This window comes from Scylla paramamosain, chromosome 6 (genome assembly GCF_035594125.1).
Source record: "Scylla paramamosain isolate STU-SP2022 chromosome 6, ASM3559412v1, whole genome shotgun sequence".
NCBI classification, from domain to species: domain Eukaryota; kingdom Metazoa; phylum Arthropoda; class Malacostraca; order Decapoda; family Portunidae; genus Scylla; species Scylla paramamosain.
The window spans coordinates 7,825,001-7,842,500 of record NC_087156.1 but is presented as its reverse complement, the minus strand read 5'-3'; positions in this window follow the sequence as shown (position 1 = coordinate 7,842,500).

Below are 17,500 nucleotides of genomic sequence, written 5' to 3'. Positions count from 1 at the left end.
GAACCCTCAGTGCTCCTCGCCAAACCTTTTCCTGTCAGACTCCCCGTGACGCTTCCCTTTATGCATCGTGAATCGTTTTTTCCCCCTCTACGGAAAGCGCTGGCTCGATCCCACGGTCTTCGGGCGGAAAATTCCTATCAAACCTTCCCTTCATGGCATTTAATCTCCTCATTCAAGTCCCCACAGTCGCCCCTCCTCTCTCCCACCATTCACTCCTCACCTCCGCTCCGTCCCTCCCAACCACAGCATTGAAACTACCGCTTCCTTTCTGTTCTTTTAAAATGCTTCTCACTTTCCCTTTCCGCCCCCTCTGTTCCGCGGCGCGACATGATCTGCCACGCATAGATGCACATTCCACCCTCTCTCAATAGTGTTAAACAATTATTCTGGTGTTTACTGCTACGTAGAGAATCCCCTCGAAGATCGATACCCTTGTCTCCGTGCCCAATAGAAAGCTCACCTGGTCGTGTATAGATGTGCTATCCGATACCTTGTTGTGATATCCGATACCACTGCTGATGCCTCCGCTCTCTCTCACATGCCCATTTTGTCCGTGATCTCTTCTTTTAAAGCACATGGACGGGAAAAGACAAAAGCTAATGGAAAGTGAGGTGAGGTACATTAATAGGGTCATGCGCGTACACACACACACACACACACACACACACACACACACACACACACACACACACACACACACACACACACACAACCGATATTTATGTTATTATTTTCTCAAAGTTTTAACCCTAGACCGATGCTCGCCTGCAGCGCAATCACTCGAGTCCATCTCTTCATTCGCCCGAGTTGCTGATTAATGGATATTGAGCCGATCCTTTCCTGGAGGCAGTGGGGGGCACTGAAAGTTTCCTGGATGGCTCGGAGACTGCCTGCGGCGATATCTATTCCGCAAGCTTACTCTATAACATGAATCCGTCCCTGGTGATCCCTGTGGCCTGTTGTGGGCGATGATACCTTTGCGATAAATCCTTAACTCATGTCTCGCGGTGATGTGGTGATATAGGAACCTGTTGCATGAACTAATAATGGCTGCATGACAATCGCAGCCAAGTAAGGAACATAATCTGAAACACTTTTGCGCTCCACCTCCACTATATTTACAGGGCTTTAATTGCAGTAACGCGGGCTATTAAGGTGGTTTTACAGTTCTAGCGACAGATTAACAAAATTTATAAACTGTTAGCAGGAGAACATATGTAGTGACAGATTAACAATATTTCTACATTATTTACAGGAGAAACACTGTTGAGAACCCGGCTTATAATATATGTGGCCTTTGAAAATTGTCGTGGTGAGAGGGCGTTTTTGAATATGGGTCTGAATTCCACCCATGAAGATTTCTCCAGGAAATTTTTATCCAAAATACTTGCTTCTCCGAAAGATACATTACTTCAGCCTAACCTAAACATATGTATCATTGGGGAACTGTTTGCAGGGAATTTTTATAGATGAAATGACCTGGGGAGACTTTTCATGAGAAAAACTAACGTTGTATGAAGTTATCAGATACTTTGTTGTGAATACATTTGCCGGATGTTAAGTAAATAATATATATATATATATATATATATATATATATATATATATATATATATATATATATATATATATATATATATATATATATATATATATATATATAATTACTCCCAGTGAGGTCTAAAGCACTGTTCAGGGGGTGCTGTGAACTTATCATTAAACCCAGCTGTGACCTCACTGAACGTTTCCCTTTGTGTCTCACAACACAAGGGGGCAGTCACAGCCTGCCCTCTAAAGACAACTCTCTTCCTCCACACAAAACTACAAGCACCTAATAACACACACACCCTTCACTCAAAAATTTTAAAATCATGGCGACTCCTACACCAGCCTCGGAGTCCCCATCTGGGGAGGGGACCATAAATGTCCCCAGGTCGGACTGCCTTTCCGTCGACGACCCTAAGTGTCTTGACACCCCCCTCAACTTTTTCTTCATTAACTTCTGCAACATTCGCGGTCTAAGATCTAATTTTCAATCTGTAGATTAAACCTCATCTTCTTTTCCTCACTGAAACTCAGGTGTCTGAGGCAACTGACAGTAGCCCCTTTTCTGTTCCCTCCTACTTTCTCTATCCTCATTTTCGATCCAAAGCTGGATGCTGCGTTTATGTGCGCAATGACTTAACTTGCTCTCGTGCCCACGCTCTTGAATCTTCCGAGTTTTCCACCATCTGGCTACGACTACAGAGTCATTCTCATACTAAATTTATCTGTGTTGTATACCTCTCTCCTAACTCCTCTGACTATAAGAAATTCTTTGACTACTTAACTTCCAAAGTGGAGCACATTCTGACCCTCTTCCCTTTTGCAGAGATCTCCATTCTTGGAGACTTCAATGTTCACCACCAGCTTTGGCTTTGCTCTCCCTTCACTGACCATCCTGGTGAACTAGCCTACAACTTTGCTATCCTCCATGACCTAGAGCAATTGGTGCAACACCCTACTCGTATTCCTGACCGTCTTGGAGATACGCCCAACATTCTTGACCTTTTCCTGACCTCTAATCCTTCTGCTTATGCTGTCACCCTTTCTTCTCCGTTGGACTCCTCCGATCACAATCTCGTATCTTTATCTTGTCCTATCACTCCAATCCCTCTTCAGGATCCCCCTAAGCGAAGGTGCCTCTGGCGTTTTGCCTCTGCTAGTTGGGGGGACCTGAGGAGGTATTTTGCTGATTTTCCTTGGAATGACTACTGCTTCCGTGTCAGAGACCCGTCTTTGTGTGCTGAGCGCATAACAGAGGTGATAGTGTCTGGCATGGAGGCGTACATTCCTCACTCTTTTTCTCGTCCTAAACCTTCTAAACCTTGGTTTAACACAGCTTGTTCTCGTGCTATACATGATAGAGAGGTGGCCCACAAAAGGTACTTAAGCCTTCCATCACCAGAATCTCATGCACTTTATATTTCTGCCCGGAACCATGCCAAGTCTGTTCTCCAACTAGCCAAAAACTCCTTCATTAACAGAAAATGTCAAAACCTTTCAAGATCTAACTCCCCTCGTGATTTCTGGCATCTAGCCAAAAATATCTCCAATAACTTTGCTTCTTCTTTCCCTCCTCTACTTCAACCAGATGGCACCACTGCTATCACATCTATTTCTAAAGCTGAACTCTTTGCTCAAACCTTTGCTAAAAACTCTACCTTGGACGATTCTGGGCTTGTTCCTCCCTCTTCTCCACCCTCTGACTACTTCATGCCACGTATCAAAATTCTTCGTAATAATGTTTTCCATGCCCTCGCTGGTCTAAACCCTCGGAAGGCTTATGGACCTGATGGGGTCCCTCCTATTGTTCTCCGAAACTGTGCCTCCGTGCTTTCACCTTGCCTAGTCAAACTCTTTCAGCTCTGTCTGTCAACATCAACATCAACGCGGGAGGAGGAGAGACATGTAGTTAGCAAGATCAGAAGAGCAGTTAGCATAAAAAATATCGGTAGTAGACAGCTAGAGATGCAACATTGCGGCGGTGAGAGAGAGGCTGAAGACAGTCAGTTAGAGGAGAGGAGTTGATGAGACGAAAAGCTTTTGATTCCACTCTGTGTAAAAGAGCAGTGTGAGTGGAACCCCCCCAGACATGTGAAGCATACTCCATACATGGACGGATAAGGCCCTTGTACAAAGTTAGCAGCTGGGGGTGTTAGAAAAAAACTGGCGGAGACGTCTCAGAACGTCTAATTTCATAGAAGCTGTTTTAGCTAGAGATGAGATGTGAAGTTTCCAGCTCAGATTATAAGTAAAGGACAGACCAAGGATGTTCAGTGTAGAAGAGGGGGACAGTTCAGTGTCATTAAAGAAGAGGGGATAGTTGTCTGTAAGGTTGTGTCGAGTTGATAGATGGAGGAATTGAGTTTTTGAGGCATTGAACAATACCAAGTTTGCTCTGCCCCAATCAGAAATTTTAGAGAGATCAGAAGTCAAGCGTTCTGTGGCTTTCCTGCGTAGAATGTTTTCCTCCTGAAGGGTTGAACGTTTATGAAAAGATGTGGAAAAGTGCAGGGTGGTATCATCAGCGTAGGAGTGGATAGGACAAGAAGTTTGGTTTACAAGATCATTAATGAATAATAAGAAGAGAGTGGGTGACAGGACAGAATCCTTAAGAACAACACTGTTAATAGATTTAGGAGTAGAACAGTGACCGTCTACCACAGCAGCAATTGAAAGTCAGAAAGGAAACTTGAGATGAAGTTACAGAGAGAAGGATAGAAGCCGTAGGAGGATAGTTTAGAAATCAAAACTTTGTGCCAGACTCTATCAAAAAGCTTTTGATATGTCTAAGGCAACAGCAAAAGTTTCACCAAAATCTCTAAAAGAGGATGACCAAGACTCAGTAAGGAAAGCCAGAAGATCACCAGTAGAGCGGCCTTGACGGAACCCATACTAGCGATCAGATAGAAGGTTGTGATGTGATAGATATTTAAGAATCTTAGAATTAGAGATTAGAAAAATCTTAGAAGAATTAGAACAGTCACCCTTTTTAGGAACATGCTTAATGTAGGCAAACATCCACCAAGAAGGAACGGTAGATGTTCACAGACAGAGCTGAAAGAGTTTGACTAGCCAAGGTGCAAGCACAGAGGCACAGTTTCGGAGAACAATAGGAGGGACCCCATCAATTCCATAAGCCTTCTGAGGGTTTAGGCCAGCGAGGGCAAGGAAAACATCATTGCGAAGAATTTTAATAGGTAGCATGAAGTAGTCAGAGGGTGGAGGAGAGAAAAAACAAGCCCAGAATCGTCCAAGGTAGAGTTTTTAACAAAGGTTTGAGCGAAGAGTTCAGCTTTAGAAATAGATGTGATAGCAGTGGTGCCATCTGGTTGAAATAAAGGAGGGAAAGAAGAAGAAGCAAAGTTATTGGAGATATTTTTGGCTAGATGCCAAAAGTCACGAGAGGAGTTAGATCTTGAAAGGTTTAGACACTTTCTATTAATGAAGGAGTTTTTGGCTAGTTGGAGAACAGACTTGGCATGGTTCCCGGCAGAAATATAAAGTGTATGAGATTCTGGTGATGGAAGGCTTAAGTACCTTTTGTGGGCCACCTCTCTATCATGTATAGCACAAGAACAAGCTGTGTTAAACCAAGGTTTAGAAGGTTTAGGTCGAGAAAAAGAGTGAGGAATGTACGCCTCGATGCCAGACACTGTCACCTCTGTTATGCGCTCAGCACACAAAGACGGGTCTCTGACACAGAAGCAGTAGTCATTTCAAGGAAAATCAGGAAAGTACCTCCTCAGGTCCCCCCAACTAGCAGAGGCAAAACACCAGAGGTACCTTCGCTGAGGGGAATCCTGAGGAGGGATTGGAGCGACAGGACAAGATACAGATATGAGATTGTGATCGAAGGACCGCAACGGAGAAGAGAGGGTGACAGCATAAACAGAAGGATTAAAGGTCAGGAAAAGGTCAAGAATGTTGGGCGTATTTCCAAGACGGTCAGGAATACGAGTAGTGTGTTGTACTAGTTGGGGGGACCTGAGGAAGTATTTTGCTGATTTTCCTTGGAATGACTACTGCTTCTATGTCAGAGACCTGTCTTTGTTCTTTGTGTGCCGAGCGCATAACAGAGGTGATAGTGTCTGACATGGAGGCGTACATTCCAAACTCTTTTTCTCGACCTAAACCTTCCAAACCTTGGTTTTCGTGCTATACATGATAGAGAGGTGGCCCACATCATCACCAGAATCTCATGCACTTTATATTTCTGCCCGGAACAATGCCCAGTCTCTTCTCCAACTAGCCAAAAACTCCTTCATTAACAGAAAGTGTCAAAATCTTTCAAGATCTAACTCCCCTCATGACTTCTGGCATCTAGCCAAAAATATCTCCAATAACTTTGCTTCTTCTTTCCCTCCTTTTTTCAAGCAGATGGCACCACTGCTATCACATCTATCTCTAAAGCTGAACTATTCGCTCAAACCTTTGCTAAAAAGTCTAACTTGGACGATTCATGGCTTGTTCCTCTCTTTCCTCCACTCTCTGACAACTTCATGCTACTTATTAAAATTCTTCGCAATGATGTTTTCCATGCCCTTGCTGGCCTAAACACTCGGAAGGCTTTTGGACTTGATGGGGTTCCTCCTATTGTTATCCAAAACTCTGCCTCCGTGCGTGCACCTTGCCTAGTCAAACTCTTTCAGCTCTGTCTGTCAACATCTATATTTCCTTTTTGCTAGAAGTTTGCCTACATTCAACCTGTTCCTAAAAAGGGTGGCCGTTCTAATCCCTCAAACTACCGTCCTATTGCTTTAATTTCCTGCTTATCTAAACTTTTTTAATCTATCCCCAACAGGAATATTTTTAAACATCTATCAGTTCACAACCTTTTATCTGATCGCCAGTATGGGTTCCGTCAAGGTTGCTTTGCTGGTGATCTGGCTTTCCTCACTGAGTCTTGGTTATTCTCTTTTAGAGATTTTGCTGAAACTTTTGCTATTGCCTTGGATATATCAAAAGCTTTTGATAGAGTCTGGCACAAAGCTTTGATTTCCAAACTACCTTCCTACGGTTTCTATCCTTCTCTCTGTAACTTCATCTCAAGTTTCCTTTCTAACCGTTCTATTGCTGCTGTAATAGATGGTCACTGTTCTCCTAAATCTATTAACAGTGGTGTTCCTCAGGGTTCTGTTTTGTCACCCACTCTCTTCTTATTATTCATCAATGACCTTCTAAGCCAAACTTCTTGTCCTATCCACTCCTACGCTGATAATACCACCCTGCACTTTTCCACGTCTTTTCATAGATCTCCAACCCTTCAGGAAGCACACATTCTACGCAGGGAAGCCACAGAACGCTTGACTTCTGATCTTTCAAAAATTTCTGATTGGGGCAGAGCAAACTTGGTATTGTTCAATACCTCAAAAACTCATTTCCTCCATATATCAACTCGACACAGTCTTCTAGACAAGTATCTCCTCTTCTTCGTTGACGCTGAACTGTCCCCCTCTTCTACACTGAACATCCTCGGTCTGTCCTTTACTTATAATCTTAACTGGGAACTTCACATCTCATCTCTAGCTAAAACAGCTTCTATAAAGTCAGGTGTTCTGAGACGAATCCGCCAGTTTTTCTCACCCCCCCCCCACCGTCCAGCTGGTAATTCTGTACAGGTGTCTTATCCGTCCATGTATGGAGTATGCTTCATATGTCTGGGGGGTTCTAGACAGGGTGGAATGAAAAGCTTTTCGTCTAATTAACTCCTCTCTTCTATCTGGCTGTCTTCAGCCTCTCTCTCATCGTCGCAATGCTGCATCTCTAGCTGTCTTCTACCGCTATGTTCATGCTAACTGCTCTTCTGATCTTGCTAACTGCATGCCTCCCCTCCTCTCGCGGCCTCGCTGCCCAAGACTTTCTTTTTTCTTTCACTCTTATTTTGTCCACCTCTAAAATGCAAGAGTTAACCAGTATTCTAAATCATTCATCCCTTTTTCTGGTAAACTCTGGAACTCCCTGCCTGCTCCTGTACCTTCCTATGACTTGAATTCCTTCGAGAGGGAGGTTTCAAGCCGCTTATCCTTCAGTTTTTGACTACCACTTTTGACTGGCTTCTCAGTGGGCCTTTTTTTTTTGTTGGATTTTTGTTGCCGTTGCCAGTGTCCCTCCTACATTAAAGAAAAAAAAAACTCTTATTCTATCTCTCTCTCTTGGTCTTGAAAATGGGTGTTCTGTTTAGAAACTTTTCTAAATTATGCCTATTGCTAATGCATATTGACTGCTTCATCGCCGCGACATGTTATTATCATGAGGTGCACAGTGCGTGTCTGGTGGCAGGAAGAGAGCGTGAGGGTGGTGGTAGTTGTTGTGGTTGGTGGTGGTGTGCGTGGTGTTGCAGCCCAACAGCGTCTCTTCGGTGGTGACATTGCAAGCGAGATGCTGATACACTTGCGGCCTTTGAGTCCTATTAGTGGCAGGTGGAGACTGGTATATTTAAGATGACTGTGCGTGTGTGTGTGTGTGTGTGTGTGTGTGTGTGTGTGTGTGTGTGTGTGTGTTCCATTTGCATCAGTGTGGGTTCTATTACGTTCCCCTTTCATCACCGCTGGCTCGAAGAAGCATACGAGGTCAATCCAGCCACAGAGACTCGGAGTTCAGCGCCACCTTCGGGAGTTGCACCAAATTAAGCGAAGCAGATCAGGTGAAACGGAGCCTTGCACTTTTACCACCAGCATGGCCTAGTTTTCCATGCCTCACCTGAACTTGTTTTGCCCGTGTCAGATCAAGAGAAAATAAGGAAATGTGTATTTTTTGTTGCATAGTTTAGATGGATAAATTGTTAAAGATTTGTATTCGTGGACTAGAAGATGATTCGAAAATTACCTTTAATAGTCTAATCTTGCATTGCCTGATTCTCTCTCTCTCTCTCTCTCTCTCTCTCTCTCTCTCTCTCTCTCTCTCTCTCTCTCTCTCTCTCTCTCTCTCTCTCTCTCTCTCTCTCTCCGGGATTATTTGTAAGTATTTCTTTGTTTATATATATATATTCATGGGTTTTACATATATGTTACGTTTGTGTAGGTAGTCTTCGAATCCTACACACACACACACACACACACACACACACACACACACACACACACACACACACACACACACACACACACACACACTTTGCTTTGTACCTCTCAATATTTTACATCTGCTACGACGCGAACTTTTCTCAAAGGCTGCTAGTAAAACATCGGCTCTCTCTTAACACAGCGAGGGAGGTGTGGCGAGGCAACAGATGAGACCAGCTGCCAGGGTAGGTCGACGTTAGGCAACCACCGCCTGCAGGGCTCAGCGGCGCGCTCTGCTGGCGGTGATGATGGCGTGTAAAGAGGATAGAGTAGCCTTCATAAGCGTTGCTTAAATAAAGACGTGACTGTGTTGACGAAACACACACACACACACACACACACACAGAGAGAGAGAGAGAGAGAGAGAGAGAGAGAGAGAGAGAGAGAGAGAGAGAGAGAGAGAGAGAGAGAGAGAGAGAGAGAGAGAGAGAGAGCAGTGGAAAACTGACGGATCATAATTATAGAAGAAAGACATGAAATATGAATGAAATGAGAGAACGCATGCGTATCAGAAATAAGTAAAATATTCATGATACAAAAAAAAAAATCGTATATAATATGTCAGACTTAGGGAAAGAAAAGGTGAGATGTATAGCGAGAGTGAAATTGTCGATGTGTGAATGAGAGAGAGAGAGAGAGAGAGAGAGAGAGAGAGAGAGAGAGAGAGAGAGAGAGAGAGAGAGAGAGAGAGAGAGAGAGAGAGAGAGAGAGAACTGGTATAGCATTTCATTATCAAATAAGAGTAAAATATTGAAAATTCATGAATATGTAAAGAATGAGTACATGTGAATGGAAATTATAAACATATAAAGACAAAAGTAATAGTAAAATATTTAGAGAAATCACACAAAAGAAAAATAGGGAAAAATGTGAAAATTCATGAATTAAATAGAAAAAAAAACTGAAGTACAGATATAAATAAAATAAGCATATGAAAGAATAAATCAGTGTATTAAAGGAAAAAAAAATATAAAAAATGTATGCGGAGAGAGAGAGAGAGAGAGAGAGAGAGAGAGAGAGAGAGAGAGAGAGAGAGAGAGAGAGAGAGAGAGAGAGAGAGAGAGAGAGAGAGAGTGAGTGAAAAACAAAAGCTGCCTCGAGGTCCTGATGGCTTGCTGATACTGTGTCATATTTCGGGATTTTTGCTCCGTTTCTGGCTGGATCATGGGATTCCTAGAGGAGGGAGCTTTTTCTGTGTGTGTGTGTGTGTGTGTGTGTGTGTGTGAGAGAGAGAGAGAGAGAGAGAGAGAGAGAGAGAGAGAGAGAGAGAGAGAGAGAGAGAGAGAGAGAGAGAGAGAGAGAGAGAGAGAGAGAGAGAGAGAGAGAGAGAGAGAATGTTTAAGTACCATCTTATTATTTTTACAGTGGCACATATGCAATTCAAGCTCCTTGTTTCATATCCTGCTGTTCATTATAGCGTGAAATTTACACAAGAGCCTATTATTAGAATACTGATAAACTGAAGCAAGCACTTGAGAGTAGAAAGAAAAGTAAGAAAGAAAAGAAACACGACCTGTAACTAGGTAAAGTGAGTGGTGCGCACGTGCTGAAAATATAGAAGCTTGTAAAAGGGAAAAAAAATGTGACCCTGCACTTTATTGCTACTCTTTTAACTGAAAACTTCGCGGAAAGTCATCGGTCTTGCTTAAGCTCTCTCTCTCTCTCTCTCTCTCTCTCTCTCTCTCTCTCTCTCTCTCTCTCTCTCTCTCTCTCTCTCTCTCTCTCTCTCTCTCTCTCTCTCTCTCTCATTGCCTGTGCGTGGTCGGCCTGGCCTAGCGGATAACTTATCTTCCAAAGTCACGACGTTAAGGAGTTCCTTGAGGATGCCCCCGGGACTCGTTCAGGGGCAGCAATTTATGCCCAACACGTCTGAGGGTCGCTTGCTCCCAGTGCACCTCTGATAGCCGCCAAACCAGCCGCGTTGGGGCAGCAAGATGACTCCCACAGCGGCGAGAGGGTGGTGGATGGTAGACTGAGGTGGTAGGCAGAGGTAAGCACGCAAGATGGTATGCATTGAGTAAGGCAGTGGTGGTATTGGTGGCGGAGGTGAGTAGGGTGTTGGCAGCAGTGGTGTTTGGCGGGAGCGGTGCAGATAATATGAAAAAAATGGTAAAGAGGGTAGTGGTGGTAAGGTTTGTGTGTGTGTGTGTGTTGCTGGGGTCGCTGGGAGATGAATAGAGGAAAGTGTGTGAAGAATCAGATTCGTCTGGAAGCGACTAGGCGTTAAGTGCTATCATTTGTAGGGCTCCGGTGAAGAGGAGGAGGAGGAGGAGGAGGACGAGGAGGAGGAGAGGAAGAGTGGCGGGAGACGCCTATGAATGGGCAGATGGATGGATGGTGGAGTGAATGGGAGGAGAATGAATAGTTGCGGCCACAGAGCAGGAGGTGAACAGGAGGGAGAGGCAGGAGAGTGGGAACACATCGATGTAAACTGGCGATATGAAAAAAAAAAAAAAAAAAAAAAGATTAAAGAGGATGTAGCGTTTGGCAGTGGAATTGATATTTCAAGTTATATGTTTACCTCTCTTTCCATCCTTACATTTGTGTTTCGTTCAAATGCCTTAAGGTTTAGAGCATAAGGTTAACAATCTTTCAAAAGTTCTTAATTTTCCATAATTAGCCAAGCGAAAATGTTGGTATAGATCAATTAAATGGATAGATATCTAGTTAAATAATCAGGTGAAGAGAAAAAAAGAAGATGGACAGATAAATAAATGCATATAAACTTTTTCTTTTAATTTTTTTGTATTTATTTTGTTATTTCATATCTTTAGTGTCACTGGTACGAGGTCTTTAGTCATTCATATGTAGTTCATCTTCTGTTGCTCATGTTTCTACTAACTTTGGCAAAAGTACTTCTCTTCATTTCATTGTCTTTATCAGTAATCTTCATCATTACAGTAGTTTTCATAAGAGATGCTAGTTAAGGGAAAACAGGAAGTTAGGCAATACTCTTCTAGTTGCTGGTTGCCTCGTGTCTACCTTGAGGCATCCGATGGGACATGTGTTCGTCAAAATCTGTGTTCGTTGCAGTTTTTTGTCTTTATGGCTGGTAGGGAGAAAACGAAATTCTAAGTAAAGAAAAGGTCGCAATGAAATCCCTCCAGCCGATGCGTCATTCTTTACTTTTATTCTATTTTTCTAATCCTGCTCCAGGTCGTGTTCCTGTCCGTCCTTCATCGTCCTCTTCCACTCGTCCTCTGTGCCTTTCATATTCCACCTCTCCCAGCGTCAAGGAGAAACTGTGAGTGGGCAGTTCATTATTTAGTCAGTTTGATGTCACTGGATTGATGTCACTGAAGTCCCCACCACCCACACACACACACACACACACACACACACACACACACACACACACACACACACACACACACACACACACACACACACACACACACACACACAAATAAATAATGATTAGCCTGGTTACAGAAACAAAGAAACAACATGACCGTCAGGTGCGAGGAGAATCCTGTCTGTCGTTTTCTCCCTCCAGACGATCAGTGTTCAGCGGGTCACACGTTCATTTCCCACCTTGCTCTAGAATACGAAATGAGGTGCTGGAACTCGGCACACCAACGCATGTCAATCGACTGTGATTTTTTCTCGGTTCTGCATTTTATAGATAAAGTCCTGGGAGCTCCTGGAATACCGAGCAGAAACATGCAAGTGACCAAGGGTATATTCTGCAGCATTTAGGAATATGATGAATCAATTTTTTGTGTGTGAACATACTTAGCTGTTATAGAAAAAAAAAATACTATAAAAAGTGTGTACATTACATTATCTTGGAACACACACACGAGGGCAGCATATATTAAGGTTGCACACACCTTTATCATGGTTATCTAATTAAGCCGCTCTATATAACCTGGTAACAAACGCTAAGGCCTTTTATTACTTGCGAACACAACGAAGTGTCCTTCTTTTTTTCAGGGAATATATAAGGACACGTAGTTATATAACAGATAGTTTGTAGAGTCTATCTCGTCCCTGTTCCTTGCAGTAGCCTCACTTGTGGTCGTGTGTGGGTGGCACCTTGGTGCTTTGAATTAATCAACTATGTTGTTGAGGTGAAGTTTGAAGTGTTTTTTTTTTTTTTTTTTTTTTGACGTGTATAATGCAAATTTCTATTCGGCAAGAAGTAAGAGCAAAAAATTAAAGTAAAAGGCAAGAGCATAAAAAAATTATGCCGCAAAGGAAGAGGATAAATGAAAGGAAAAGGAAAACGGCTAGGAAAACTTGGAAATTGATATAACCATTGACATCACCAACCAATATTCAGAATTACTCACCAGATATTGAGAGTGAATGTCCTTTTCAAACATAAACCAGCGGCTCACTTAATTTACCACTGACCTCGCTGATCTTTCTATTAGAAATGACTGCCTGGTGTGTGTGCGTGCGTGTGCTTGTGTGTGTGTCCATGAAATACAGTAAGCATGGATAATATTATGTGCAGCATGACGATGGCAAACAAGAAGTCAAAAGCTAAATGAAAGATGTACAACAAATAATATGAAATAATAATGTATTATGATATATTTAGTGTAGTACCTAATGTAAACCAAACTTTATAAACTTTATAAACAGACCTATTAAAATCGATTGACAGTTAATGAATACATAAAACTTAATGAAGACCGAGTGAAAGCAGTGATGATGGATAAACTAAGGAAAATTCCTCTTAGTATAATTTTTGATGAGTGCGATTGAATACAAATGATAATACCAGCGCTCGTGTATGTGTTGCTTAACACACTGCGGGACACACGAAATTATTGCGAAAAATAATACATTCTGACTTAAAATTTCTGACATATTAGTCTAGTTTTATAACATTTGTTAGTAAAAATGGCGGAGAGCAACATTGGCCAGGCCGCACCATACTCATCACGCTACACCACATCACACGGCACCGCACCACCGCACCTCACCACCACACTCCACCACCACTTCCCGCTACACCACGCCACCACACCCCGACACCACACTCCTCTGCACCGCTCCGCCACCCTTCACACACCCGCCTCTGCACACCCCGGGCTCGTGTCATGGCCTGGGCGTCATTCGGACCCTTGTTTTCGTCCACAGTTTCCTTGATCATATTTTCCTGTTTCTCACCCTAACTTTCTCTCTCTCTCTCTCTCTCTCTCTCTCTCTCTCTCTCTCTCTCTCTCTCTCTCTCTCTCTGACTGTCTGTCTGTCTGTCTGTCCATCGACTCCAGGGAATATTTACAAGAGATGCTTGATTTCCAGCAATGTTACTCCAGTCAAGAAAGATAAAAAAAAAAAAACTCGTTATCTTTCATTTATGCATGCTTTAATTTCCTACATAATCCAAACATTGGACATAGAATTATGATAAAAATGTAAAGTGCGTTAGAATTAAAAAAAAAATTTTCATTCCTAGAATGTTACTTTCCCATTTTTCTGTCCATTGCAATATATTCACTAGAAACAAGTATTTCTTTCACAGTGAAACAATTAAATTTACATACATTTCAGAAGGTCACCTTTTTAAAAAAACAGCTCTGCCATCAATTATGTGACGCTTTCATCATAATCTATGTCAGCATCACCAGAGTTGCGCAGTGTTACGTGTTACTGTGTTTACCCCAAGATCGTCACACACGCTGTAACCTTCACGTCACGACGAGGCGCTGCCAAGTGGAGGCTCGGATATCACCAGAGTCAGGGGAGGGCGGTGAGGGTTATTAGGGAGCGGGTAGGAGCAGTCGGGACTCCAGGTCTGGTGACGCAACACTCATTAGGTTCCCCTCACCGCAGGCTGCTCGGCAGTTTCTGCCTCCACAATAAAACATTTACTGTCCACGCCCATATATTACTGACCCTGGAGCCTCGACACCGCCGCCACTCGTTACCCGGATTTGGGAAAATAATAGGATTATTTCAGAAATATCATCATAGTTATAATTATGAATTCTGTTTTCAATGCTATCTTATTATTTTCATGATTATTCTTTATATTACTATGTTATCCACATGTTTCGTTCATTGTTTAAATAGTAGTAGTAGTAGCAGTAATAGTAGTTGTAGTAGTAGTAATAATAATAATAATAATAATAATAATAATAATAATAATAATAATAATAATAATAATAATAACAATAATAATAATAAATAATACAAATAATTTCGTTACATTTACTACCACGACTGCTGCTGCTGCTGCTGCTGCTGCTGTTACTACTACTACTACTACTACTACTACTACTACTACTACTACTACTGCTACTGCTACTACTACTTTAAAGCTTCTGCTGCTGCTGGTGGTAGTGCTACTATTACTACTGCTAGTACTGCTACTTTCGCTACTGTTGCTTCTACTTCCATTTCCGCTACTACTGTAGCTACTGTTACCACACTACTGCTAAAGCTTCTGCTGCTGCTGGTGGTAGTGCTACTATTACTACTGCTAGTACTGCTACTTTCGCTACTGTTGCTTCTACTTCCATTTCCGCTACTACTGTAGCTACTGTTACCACACTACTGCTACTATCTATCGCTCCTTTTATTACTACTGTTGTTATTACTTTTGATATTACTGTTGCTGACACTGCTGACGTTATCGCTTCTCCTCCTAATGGTGGTCTTACTACAAACTACTACTACTGCTACTACTACTACTACTACTACTACTACAATTTTATTTTTTATGAAGGAGAGGCAACGGCCATAGGCAACAAAACTATGATTAAAAAAGGCCCAGTAAGGTGCCGGTTCCCGAACAGAGGTCAAAAGCGGTAGTAAAAAAAATTACAGAATAAGTGTTTTGAAACCTCTTTCTTGAAAGAGTTCGAGTCATAGGAAGATGGAAATATAGAAGCAGGTAGAGAGTTCCAGAGTTTACCAGAAAAAAAGGATGAATGACTGAGAATACTAGTTAACTTACATTAGAGAGGAGGACAGAAGAGGGGTGAGAGAAAGAAGGAAGTCTTGTGCAGCGAGGCCGCAGAAGGAGGGGTGGCATGAAGTTAGTGAGATCAGAAGAGCAGTTGGCATGAAAATAGCAGTAGAGAATATCAAGAGATGCAACATAGCATTAGAGAATAACAAGAGATGCAACATTGCGGCGATGAGAAAGAGGCTGAAGACAATCAGTTAGAGGAGAGAAATTGGTAAGACGAAAAGTTTTTGATTCCACCCTCTCTACAAGAGCGGTATGAGTGGAACCGCCCCATACACGTGAAACATACTCCATACATGGACGGATAAGGCCCCTGTACAGAAGTAACAGCTAGGGGGATGAGAAAAACTGGTGGAGACTACTCAGAACACCTAACCTCATAGGGGCTGTTTTAGCTAGAGATGCGGTAAGTTTTCCAGTTTAGATTATAAGCATAAGACAGACCGAGGATGTTCAGTGTAGAAGAGGGGGCAGCTGAGCGTCACTGAAGAAGAAAGGATAGTCATCTGGAAGGTTGTGTTGAGTTGGTAGATGAAGGAATTGAATTTTTAATGCACTAAACAAAACTAGGTTTGCTGTATCCCAGTCAAATATTTTAGAGAGATACGAAGTCAGGCGTTCTGTGGCTTCCCTACGTAAACTGTTTACTTCCTGAAGGCTTGGAAGTTTATGAAAAGACGTGAAATATTACAGGGTGGTATCATCAGCGTAGGAGTGGATAGGACAAGAAGTTTGGTTTAGAAGATCATTGATGAATAATAAGAAGAGACTGGGTGACAAAACAGAACCCTGAGGAACACCAGTATTAATAGATTTAAGAGAAGAATAATGACCGTCTAACACAACAGCAACAGAACTGTCAAAAATGAAACGAGATGAAGTTACAGAGAGAAGGATAAAAGCCATAGGAGGGTAGTATGGAAATCAAAGCTTTGTCCCAGACTCTATCAGAAGCTTTTGATATGTCTAAGGCAACAGCAAAAGTTTCACCAAAATCTCTAAAAGAGGATGATCAAGACTCGTCAAGGAAAGCTAGAAGGTCACCAGTAGAGCGACCTCGACGGAACCCATACTGGCGTTCAGATGTGAAGTGATAGATTTTTAAGAATTGTTCTATTGAAGATAGACTCAAAAACTTTAAATAGGAAGAAAATTAAAGAAATAGTACAGTAGTTAGAGGAATTAGAACGGTCACCCTTTTTTGGGAACAAGCAAAATGTAGGCAAGCTTCCAGCAAGAAGGAAAGGTAGATGTTAATAGACAAGAGTTGAAAGAGTTTGACTAGGCGTGGTGCAAGCACGGATGCACAATTTCGGAGAACAATAGGAGAGACCCCATCAGGTTCATAAGCTGGTATCACTATTACTACCCTACTACTATTACTGCAGCTGCTGCTGCTGCAGTTATTGTTGTTGCTGCTGCTACTACTACTACTACTACTGCTACTGCTACTGCTGCTACTGCTGCTACTACTACTACTACTACTACTACTACTACTACTACTACTGCTGCTACTGCTACTACTACTACTACTACTACTACTACTACTACTACTACTACTAAATAATAATAATAATGATGTTGATAATAATAATAATAATAATAATAATAATAATAATAATAATGATAGCAATGATGATTATTATTTTATTATTATTGTTATTATTATTATTATTATTATTATTATTATTATTATTATTATTATTATTATTATTATTATTATTATTATTATTACTGTTACTATTATTATTTTATTATTACTATTATTATTTATTATTACTATTATTATTATTATTATTATTATTATTATTATTATTACTATTATTATTTTTTGTTATTATTATTATTATTATTATTATTATTATTATTATTATTATTATTATTATTATTACTATTATTATTTTTTGTTATTATTACTATTATTATTATTATTATTATTATTATTATTATTGTTATTGTTATT